An 11275-nucleotide genomic window follows, 5' to 3' on the forward strand; every position below is an offset into this window, starting at 1 on the left:
CCGGGGCAGAGTCAGGTGGTAGGGTTGGAATTCTATTTTCGGGAGATGTCTATTGCCGAGTAGAGTAATATATACCCAGAGTATGTCTATAGCAGAGAGAGTTATGGGGGTGGGAGGGTGGACTAACAAACAAAAGTCTCTATTTATCGGGGTGGGAAGAGGGGTCACGTTGCTTTGGGTGAGCCATTAGGGTGTTTCGTTTGAGGTGTTTTTTAAGTTTATTCTTTTATATCATCCAGAAATAAAGACACATGCACTGAGGTGGAGTGTCATGGTCTGCCTGTGGGTGTGTCCATAGATTGAGTATGTCTGTAGATGTGTGCATATGGGGGTGTGTTTGTGTGTATATCTATTACAGTGTTTGTGATGAGGGACCATTATTGCTTAGGTCTTTATTGGATGTGATGGAAACCAAGCTTACTCTACTGAAGCCAAAAGAGAACTCAGTTGACCCACAAATCACACAAGAAAGGGCAAATATGCCTCTAGGCTTCAGGGCCATCAAACCAAGGATTTGAGGGCCACCAGGACACACTCCTACCATAATTTCTCTGACCTGTGAGTCAACATATTTTTCTGGACCAGCGTTCTGCACACCCCAGAAACATGGCACCCAGCAGCTGCAAAGCTCACATCAACCAGCCTTGGGCCCCAAGTCCCAAAATCGCAGGGAAGGGTTGGGATTGGCCCATCTGCAGATCAATCAACTTGACCTGCTGTTTGTTCTACTGTGATTGGCTCCACTTGGATGAAGTACCCGTCCTGGGCCAATGATCGTGACCAGGGAGGTGGGCTTGTGTAAAAACATGGAAGACTTCAACCTGTCCCCCAGGTCTAAGTAGGGCAAGGAATGTCTTCAGAGAGGAAAGACAAAAGATGTCTGAGAGGTAGGGTATGAGGATTCTGGGTTGCAAGAGACAAACCCAACTCCATCCAGCATAAACGATAAAAAGAAATTGCCAGGTCCCGAAACTGGGTAAGTCCAGGCAGGAGTGGCCCAGCTGGATTCAGGGGGCTCAGATGCGATCATCAGGGTTCTTAGGAATTTCTCAATTTGGTTTCTAATCTTGAGCAAATGTTTGTTTGACTTTTTTATTGGCGTTTAACGTACAGAGAAGTGCACTCATCACAGATGTGTAGTCTGCTGAATCCATGCAGCCAACTCCCAGATGGAGAAACAACATCCTCATTCCCCCAGGAGCCCCCTTGGGCCCCCTCCCAGTCACTGCCCTCCTAACCACTGCCCTGACTTCTCACACCATAGAATATGTACATATGGGGTGGGGATTGAGTGGTTCCAAATTCCTCGTATTTTGTGGCCGAGATAATTTATACTAGATGCTCACCTAGTTATATCTTTTGAAATGGTTGATGCAGACTTTTTTTCTCTTCTCTAGTTCAGTTGTTCTCAAGCTTGAAGGAGCATTAGAATCATCCGCATGGCTTGTAATGACAATGCAGTTCCTCCCAACCCCCCACCTAGAGTTTCTAATTCCGTCAGTCTGGAGAGGGGCCCAAGAATTTGCATTTCCCAAGAGGTCCCAGATGAGGCCGATGCTTCGAGGATCACACTTTAAGAAACACCGCTCTAATAAAACTATAATAAGGTAGCAAGCATACAAGATTTTTCTGGACAACAATACAGAAGAATTTTGTAGAGCCCTGCATGTTTGTTTCCTTTTGTTGTCTCAACGCTACAGATGATCACTTGGGATGGAAAGCTCAGACTCTTGTAGTTTCAGAGTGACAATCAAACCCACCCCTTCCTCAAGGAGGAAAATATTGCCTCAGAAACCTGCAAACCCACCTACTAGTGTGTCAAGTCCTGGGGAAGTGGCCAACGTTATTGAAGCATCCTGTTCATTGGGTGTTTGGAGCTCTGTTGCCCCCTACTGCCCCAGCCTCAGACCTGCATGGGAAAATGAGCCTAGAAAGTTCTATGGGAATGGCACTGGTAGCTCTCCACGTGCCCCCTAGTGTCACTCTCTGCTTTTCTCCTGCCACGGGCCCTGGGAGGCTACCCTGTGCAGACTCCATCCACCGGGGTCCCTTGCCCTCCGCCTTCTGGTTGGGTTTTGCCAATCAGAGGCACTGACAGGAAACCCAAGGGTGGGAGGAGGGAGGTGGGAGTATTTATTTTCCGGCTTCTCCCGCATCCCTGCCGGCCTGGCAGTGGCTGTGTTCCTGTACCTACAACTACAGCTCCTAGGGGCTCCTCTCCAAACTCTAGCTTTCTCCCCAAAGGGGGATGGATAATGGCTTGGGTCTCGTTGAGGCTCCCACCCCTCTAAAATGTCCCTTCATAAATGCTGCCGCTTAAACTCTGAGTCGCCACCTGCTGCCTGCCAGGACCCTGATTGAATCACAGCACAAACTTAGGGTGAGAAGGGGCCCCTCGCTCACCAGTGGTCCCAGAATTTCTCTTTAGGAAGAGCTTGGGATGGCCAGGAGCCTGGCAGGATGGATGTGGGATTCTTTGTGGGGAGGGGCTAAAGCCTTCATGACACATTCCTTGGATCTATCCCTGACTGTCCCCTTGAGGGAAGGTGGAAGGAAAATGCCTTTACTTCCGTGTGCGTTTCAGGTTGCTTGGGTCCTTGGTTACGCTCACTTTGTTTTTTTAATTTTATTTTTTTATTATTTATTCTTATTTATGCCTACAGCACCTGGTCTTCCTAGGTGGTCTCCTATCCAAGTACTAACTAGTGGTAACCAGGCCTGACCCTGCTTAGCTTCCCAGATCAGACGGGATCGAGCTTGTTCAGGGCGGCATGGCCGTAGATCATGGACCGTGGCTCCAACTGGGGCACGAACCCAGGACCTTCTGCCTGTAAAGCAGACGTGCTCACCACTTCACTATGGAACCATGTCCGACAGTCACTTTTTGTTTCAAGAGCCTTGAGAAGAAGGTAATATGGTTCAGAGAGGTATAGTCACTATAATAATAGCTACCTTAAAAAAATTTTTTTTTACATCATTTCTATGAAGTTCTTAAACAGGTGACACTAATCTCTGGTGAAAAAAGAAAGCCGAGTTGCCTCTGGGGGTGAAGGAGAGTGTGAATATTGCCTGCAGAGGGACAAAGAACAACACTCCTGGGTCATGGGAATGCTCTCTGTCTTGATTTGAGCACTTAGTCACATGGGTGTATCTGTTTGTCACAAAGTCATTGTATTGTTCCCTTAAGATCCGGGCATTATTTTTATTGAAAAAATAAGCAAGAATTTGCAAAGCGAATAGTTGCCATTTTTGAGTGCTGCATACCAGGTCTGTCCAAAGGAAGTGCTTTGACCAAGAATGAATTCTCAGAACCAACCGATGAAAGGCATGACGACGATAATAAAAACAAGCAGATACGTCGGGAGCACTCACCGGGCATGTGTTCACTCCCTGAAAACCATGTGCATTGCACACCTAATCGTGCACCGGTGTTTTTTTAATTTAATTTTTTTATTATTATTATTTATGCCTACCGCACCTGGTCTTTCTAGGTGGTCTCCTATCCAAGTACTAACTAGTAGTAACCAGGCCTGACCCTGCTTAGCTTCCCAGATCAGACGGGATCGAGCTTGTTCAGGGCGGCATGGCCGCAGATCATGGACCGTGGCTCCAACTGGGGCGCGAACCCAGATACCAAAATGACACTCCTCCTAGGGAGGCAGATAATTAGAAAAATATTAAGTGAAATACATAGAACATGAGATGATGACGAGTTGTCTGGAGAAAAGTAAACAGAGCAGGGGAAAATGGCGTGGGGGGAGGTCACGTTTTACAGACTTGATAGATCCAACACCTCAAAATGATATCCCCATGACAAAGGGACTAGGGTGCGACCCTATAGCCAGAAGAGGAAACTGAGGCACGGAGAGGTCAGCAGCCTGCGGTCTGGCCGAGAGGCAAGGCTGGAACCGGAAGCCCCGAGACTCCTTCCAGGGGGTCGCTTCCCACACCCCTCTGTTCTCTCCTTTAGGGGGTGGGGGGCACGTAATGATAGGAACGTTAATTACTTAGGCTTGGAGTCTCGATGGGGAGGAAGTGGCTCGGCCGAAGGTAAGTCGGTGGGGGAGGGCTTCCCCCCCACAGCCCGGGGTTTGGTCAAGTTGGAGGTGTGGGGTTGGAGAGAGGGTGAGCAAAGGGGTTAATGAGGCGGGAGCCTGCAGGCTGGGGACTCTGTAGGAATTGGGGAGGGGGGTGGGGAGGCGGGTTCCAGCCGCAGGTGAGATTTCCCTGGCGTTGGAAGCCTTTAGCGGGTGACGGCTTATAGAGGTGAAGGGGGAGCGACAAAGGAGGGGTTAATGGGGGCGGGCCTGGCCGGGGCGGGGCCGCGGCCGGGAGGAGTCGCCACCCGGTCCCCGCGCCACCGTCGAGCCCAGACCCTGCAGCAGCAGCCGAGAGCGTCGCCGGCCGCCCCGTACAGCCTCGCGCGCAGGTAGCTTCGGATCCCTCCCGGGCCCGCGCTTGTGGTTCGGCCGCCTCCGGGCCGCGGCTCCCCGCACCCCCGCCCCGACCCACCGGGGCTTCGCGCCCCTGGGTCGGCTGCCTGGGTCTCCCGCGCCGTCTGGTGCCCGCCCCTCTCGGGTGCTGGCTCTGCCGGCGTCTCCGTGGGTGACTTCGTCTCTGGTCTGTCTCCACGTCTCTGCCTGTGTCTGATGTCGGTCTATCCGCTGGCCCTCTTCCTCTGGCTATGTCTCTTCCTCTCCATCTCTGGGTGTCTCTGCGTCTGTTTCTCTATCTCTGCCTCTCCACCTCAGTTTGTCTCCGTCTCTGTCCCTCTCTGTCTCTGCTTGCCCCCCTCTCCCAGCCTCCCCAGGAACTCCGTCCCTGTGGATCTCTCTCCATCTCCACATCCTTCTGTTTCTGCGCATCTCTGGCCTTTTCTCTTCCTGTCTCTGTGTCTCTCTCGTGCCTCTCTCCCTGTTTCTCTGTCCCTGTCTCTCTGTATCTTCGACCCCAAGCTGCCACCTTTACCCCGTCCTCATCTCATCCCAAATCCTCGCCCATCTCCAGAGCTTTCCTCTGGCCTGAGGAGCAGCTTGGGAAGGGGGTGGGGGCAGTAGGGTTACCACCTGGGGCAGGTGGACTCCGAGTGACACCGTGACCCCAGCACCCTTTCACACAATCACCCCAATGCTCCTGAGGTCCCACCCATCCCACCCTCTGATTTCAGGAATTCCTGGCTGAGGGGTGGACTTCCTCCCACTTCCTCCCTTCCAGGATTTGTCTGGATCACTATGTTAACTCCTTCCTGCCTTGGCCTCACCCTCCCTCCTCCAACTGGACACCCCCCACCCCAAACTCCACCCCTAAGCCAGGCTAAGGGGCAGCTCTGTGGTTTTGGGAGGCATCCGAAGAGGGATGTGTGTTGTGCACTCATGTAGGAAGTGCCTTGGGGGATTTGCTTGGGGGCAGATAGAGATGATGGGAGTCACAGCCCCCGATGTCCCCTCCGGGGCCCACCACCAACCCTACTCTTTCCTGAACCCACTGAGAGGGCGCCCCGCTTCCCCCAGCTCTGCCTCTGTTAATGAACTTGACTTCAGGTTTGGGAAGGTTTTCCTTTCTGGGGGGGGGGGTCCCAGTAAGAGGAGGTGAGAGAGACTGGTGGGGTGGCTGCCAAACTCTGGGAATCACATAATCGAGAAGGCTTGAATGCGAAGTCTTTAGATAGAAGGGCCCAGAATGTGAGGGCGATTGGCGGAGAGGCCTGGGAATGTTCCATCCTTGGAACCAAAGTTCCTCAGGGTATTCGAATCTTCAGATCCAGAGAGATTTATGCTAAAATCTTGGCAGTTTTCAGCATTCACAGCTGTGAGCTCGAAAGGGCTTTTGGAGCCATCTAAGCCAAAGCACCCGCTTGACAGATGGGGAAACTAAGGCCCCAACAGCAGAGGTCCCCACAGGGAGCCAGTGCCAGGCTGGGGCTTGGGACTCTCCTTCCGCGGAAGCCCAAATCCAGCGATCTGACTTCTTTTGCTGCCACTAAGTCCGAACGATTTGGAGAAAGAGGTCCTCACGGGGACGAGGGAAGAATGCTGGGGTGAGCGTGCGCAGCTGGGACCCAGAAGGCAGCGTTTTGGAAGCAGAGAAAATATTCTAAAACCATGATGGTGGCAAGGGAGAGGGGACAGGGGCTGGTCTGGGTGGAAGGTGAGGAGTTTCAGAGAGAGAGGCAGGGAAGTGGGGTGGGGAGCAGGGTTTAAATCTCACCCGCCTCTGTCTCCTGACCCTCCCCATGAAGCCCACTGCTCCCTCGGGACAGGGCCTGTAATTTGGTTTGTGTCTAGACAAATAATAACTCAGCTGGTGTGAGCGAGCGGGGAGGGATGAGGCCAGGCCCTCTGGGCAAGGGGTAGGGAGGCAGCCTGGGCCCCTAGTGTCCCCCCCAGGTGGTGAGAATTTAGGGGCTAGATGGAGGTGGTGACTCAATGCCCACCCCCCCCCCACTGTGATTTCTTGGTATCTCAGAATTCTGTATGATCTTAGAACTCTGGGCCACTGGAAGGTTAAAAAAACAGAATAAATGACAGGCGAAAAGGATGTGGGGTTCACGGTACATAGAGTATGTTCTCATTTGTGTTAAAAAAAGGGGAAATACGTATTCATGTTTTTGCTTGGCAAAGATAATAATCACTGAGAGTTTAATAATAGATTATGAAAGTCGTAGAATGTTAAAAAAAAAAATCATAGAGCGTTCTAACAATAGAACTTTCGAATCTTGGAATGTGAGCCTCCTGAAATATCGGGTGAGGGCACGGAAAGCCACAATGATAATAATAATAGAACAGAAAAAAGGTAAAGCTCTAGAATGTGGCAATAATACAGTGGTAAACCGTGAACCGGACTAACAATAGAACCTGAGGATTTGAGAACGTTGGATCTAGAACATCAGAGGGACGGTGTCAGGACCCTGGTGTCCCTTCCCGGTGGTGTGGGCGTTGGGGGAGACGGGGACCTTTGGTAGAAAAGGGGAAACTGAGGCCCAGCGGGGCAGTCAGGGTGGCCTAACTGCCCCCTGGTTTCCGCCTGCCGCCAGGACACCAGGTGGGGAGCGAGGCACAGTGATCGTATTTCGTCCCCTAATGAGCAGACCGGAGCTGGCCAGTCCCCTGGGGCTGCCGGGGGCAGGGCGGGGAGCGGGGGAGCCAGGAGAGGGGGGAGCCAGAGCCCACGAAGGAGGGAAGTGGGGAGAGGCAGCCCGGTGGCTTCTGGAACGAGGCTGGTGAGTGAGCAACGGGCGGCAGGGATGTGGGGGGCTGCATCGCCTCTCCCTCTTGTCTTCTGAACTCTCCCCACTCCCTGGTCCTTTGTCCTTGCTGGGTTTGGGGGCAGCTTCCAGACCTAGGGACTTATCTGGCCTGGGCAGCTGAGGCAGAAAGTGGGGGCCGGGGTTTGAAGCCCCTCTCGTCCCCCCCACTATCGCTCCACACTTGGGCTTATCTCTATCTCCTGCCCCTCTGGGGAGGGGCCAGCAGGGACCAAAGAGGGGGGCCTGTGGAACAGGGGGAGCTTCTGGTGGGGGCTGTGACATTCAGGGATCGAGTCCCCAACGAAGCCTGAGGAATTCAAGAGGGTCTTGACGCTGGGGGCCGGGGGTCTTCAGGCGACAGAGGGTCTCCCAAGACACCACAGCCGTTTGCTTTTTTCATGGTGAGAAAAGTCCACATAGCTGTGAGCAGGTTCTCCAGAGGGTGTCATGTTCAGGGGAGTGAAGCTCTTCAGCCGAGAATGACTGAGCTGCCCCATCTTCCCACATCGTGTGACTCAGACTACTGCCTTGCCCCTCGGGGCCTCGGTTTCCCCACCTGTACCAGGAAAGGGGCAGAAATAGCCTCTCACCCACAGTCGTCGCAAACAGGCCTGCTGCACTGTGGAATTCGAAGTCTGGTGCTCCTGTGCTGTCTTTTGAGGGTTCGGTGTGAGTAGATCTCAGGCAGCGGAGAAAGGGAGGGTGGTCTGAGTGCCCCTCCCCCATGCCCAGCACCCCCAAGAAGCAGGTGCATTGAGGAGGAGGGATGGGATATGGGAGAGGTGAGCGTCACAACTTTTTCCCCCTCGAGGAAATCGGCAGTGGAAAGTGTATTTCCTTTGGCTTCCAGAAATTAGTCTCCTGCCCCTGTGCCTGCTCTGGCCTCCACCGAACCCCAGGGGTCTCCGTAGGGTGGGGCGAAGAGAAATCCCAGCTCTGGGAGCCACCTCCCACTACGAACCGGGTTTCCAGTCTCAGCTCTCCGGTGCTTGTGGCATAGTAATAATTGCTCCAATACCACATAATTTATAGATGATATCACCAAGCGTTTTTATACCCGACGTGACGCGTATCAAAGTTGTACACCCCGTTTATAAGAAGGAGAAACGGAGGCTCCTGAAAAAGAACTAATTCCCTCCATGTCCCAAGAAGAGGGGGGACAGAGGGGACCTAGAGTCTGAGGGAGGGGTGAGAGGTGTTGTGGTTTTTGGGGGTGGGGCGGGGTCTGATTTGAAGGGAGGGACTGGATTGTGCTATTCCGTGCCAGCCATGAAGGCAGCTGTTCTGAGGACCCCACAGGGGGAAGGATGCACCCAGCAGGATTGAATCTTGACCTTTTGAGTCAGTTATGTAGCATAGTAATAATTGTGGCATAGTAATAATTGCCCTTTTCGCTCCCCCACCCCCACCTCTTTCTCCGGGACCCCACAGAGACTTATTTGAGCCTGAAGTGGGGGGTGGTGCTGCCTCAAGGGGAGAGGGAGCCCGCGTTGGGGGCTGGGCTGACCAAATTGTGTTCCTTCAGTCCACAGTCATTTACTGAGCACCTACTGTATGCCCGGGAGACAGCGGTCAACACAAAGAGACTGACCTACTGGAATGTCCGCTCTAGACAGACAAAGACAAGGTACAAGGACATGTGAGTAGAGCGCCCCGGGGGTGGGGGGTGGGAAGGGACTCTGAGTAGCAGGGGCCTCCCTGAGGGGGTACAGGAGGCAGGGGAGCTAGTCCTAAGGTCTGAAGGAAGAACATTCCAGGGGGAGGGACAGTAAGGGCTCAGGTTTTGAGACTGGAAAGAAGGTCATTGGCCTTGAGCCCGCTGGGGCAGGGGAGGGGAGGTGGGCAGGAAAGTCAGGCGCTGCCTTGTCACTTGGGGCAAGGAGCTGAGATTTCACCCCAAGGCCCGTGCGAAGCCCTTGGAGGGTTTCAAGCGGGGAAGTAACCCGAGCTGATTTCCAGGTTGGGGAGACATTTCTGGATGCAACGTGAGAAGTGAGGTGAAAGCAACCAAAAAAGCAGCAAGGAGGCTACTGCAGGGGTCCGGGCAAGCGAGCGGTGATGGCGGCACCGAGCAGGCAGTGGCAGGGGTTTCAGACATGCACAGGTTCAGGGTTTGTTGTGGGGTTCGGCAGAGCCAAAAGGACTTTCCTGTGGAAGGGGGCTCGGGCCTCTGGGAGGCTTCCAAGGACCTGCTGTGTGGTCGTGGGCTTATCCCCTCCCCTACCTGGAGCTCAGTTTCCTCATCTGTCCAATTGGCTCAAGTGTTTTGTTTTCTTTTTCTTTTTTATATATTTTTTCTTTTTTTTTCTTTTTCAATTACAGTAGACACTCGATGTTATTTTATATTAGTTTCGGGAGTACGGCATCGTGGCTAGCCATCTGTCAATTCACGAAGCGATCCCCCCCCAATTAGTCTAGCCCTCACCTGGCATCACCCACAGTTACTACGATATTATGGACTACATTCCCTGTGATGTACTTTACATCCCCGTGACTATTTTGTAACTGCCGATTTGCACTTCTTAATCCCATCACCTTTTTAACCCAGCCCCCCAATCTCCCTCCTATCTGCAACCAGTGGTTTTCAAAGTGTGTCTCGGGGCTTCTTCAGAGGCGCCCCCTGATTTCACAGAGAACACAGAGCAGCGTCTCCCTGTCACTGTCTCAGACAGGGCTCTCAGCTAAGATATATATTTTTAAGCCCATAATATTAAACCCGTGCAAGCCCCTCGGCGCGATGGTTTCCTAAGATACCACAGATTCAGGCCTTTGCTTCCCTTGTCTCCGGGCCTGACGAAGGTCATGGGCTTGGTCCATGACTGTCCTTTGCCCTGTTCTTGCGGGTTTTCCCAGGACCAAAGGAGAGGGGTGGTGACAGGCCTGAGGTTCTCACTGGGAAAAGTCAGAAGGGAGGAGGCAATGAAGGGAGTGGTCCTTGAGGGAGGAGACCGCAGGTCTTGGTCCCGGGCTTGCCCTTGCTCCCCGACCTTGATGGAGTCCGGCAGCCCCTCCTCCTCTCATCCCTTCCCCCCAGCGCTCAGCAGCACTGGTCCCCAGTCCCCGCTGTGAGCCCAGGACCTCTCTCTGTCCAGTTATTCTCCAGTGAAAACGGAAGCACAGGCTGGAGCAAAGGGGGCGAGAGCCGAGGTTTCCACGCTCCTGTCATCAGGACCTTGGACAGGTCTCCGAATCGCTCTGTGCCTCAGTTTGTCAAACGAGGGGGAATAAACAGTGCTTTCCTCACGCGGTTCAATAAATTTTAATGAATTTATACCCGTTAAAGTGCTTAGAACAGGGTCTGCTATGAAGTAGGACTCGTAAGCTCCAGCTGTTACTATCGCCATCGACAGCACGGTCCAGAATGGGGTGCTCTGGGTTAGGAGTGGGAGGCTGGCTCCAGCCAGGGTTCCGGTTCTGGTTCCATCACTGCCTTGCTGTTGGCCCAGGTGGAGGAAGGGAGAAGTCCAAGACCACACAGCAGGTCCCTCGTGGGAAGCGACCCAGCCTCTCTGGGCCCCTTCTCCATGTCTGTGAAAGGACAGGATTCACTTAATCCGGCATTTTCCAAAGCATGACAGGATCCTTGGGCTGGTTTGACACGGTTTCTGGAAGAAAGTTCTAAAATCTGAGCTGGGTCATTATTTTAACATTAGGCAAGTACATCTGACACCTCGAGTCTGTGTTTCCGGAGATCCGTTTTCTAGAATGGGGCTCGGTGTCACCTCGTCGGGGTGTCCACCCTCTGCAGCCTGTGGGAGTTAACGGCGAGGGGTACGGGGCGAGGGGGCAGTCCGCGACTCCCCTCACTGCAGGCCTCTCTCCCCACAGGCGTGCAGAGTCAGCTGTGACCCGCGAGGTGGGGCCACCTCCTCTCAGCCGCTCAGCCCCCGGGAGGACCAAGCCGGAGTCCCTCCCCAGCCCCTTTCAAATCCCAAATCCCTCCCCATCTACAACCTTCCTCTGATCTGGCTCTTACTCACCTCCTTCCTGTTTCTGAAAAACTCTTCCCACGTTCCCCAGACTGAGGCC

Source organism: Pteropus vampyrus, unplaced genomic scaffold, assembly GCF_000151845.1.
Source record: "Pteropus vampyrus isolate Shadow unplaced genomic scaffold, Pvam_2.0 Scaffold138, whole genome shotgun sequence".
NCBI lineage: Eukaryota > Metazoa > Chordata > Mammalia > Chiroptera > Pteropodidae > Pteropus > Pteropus vampyrus.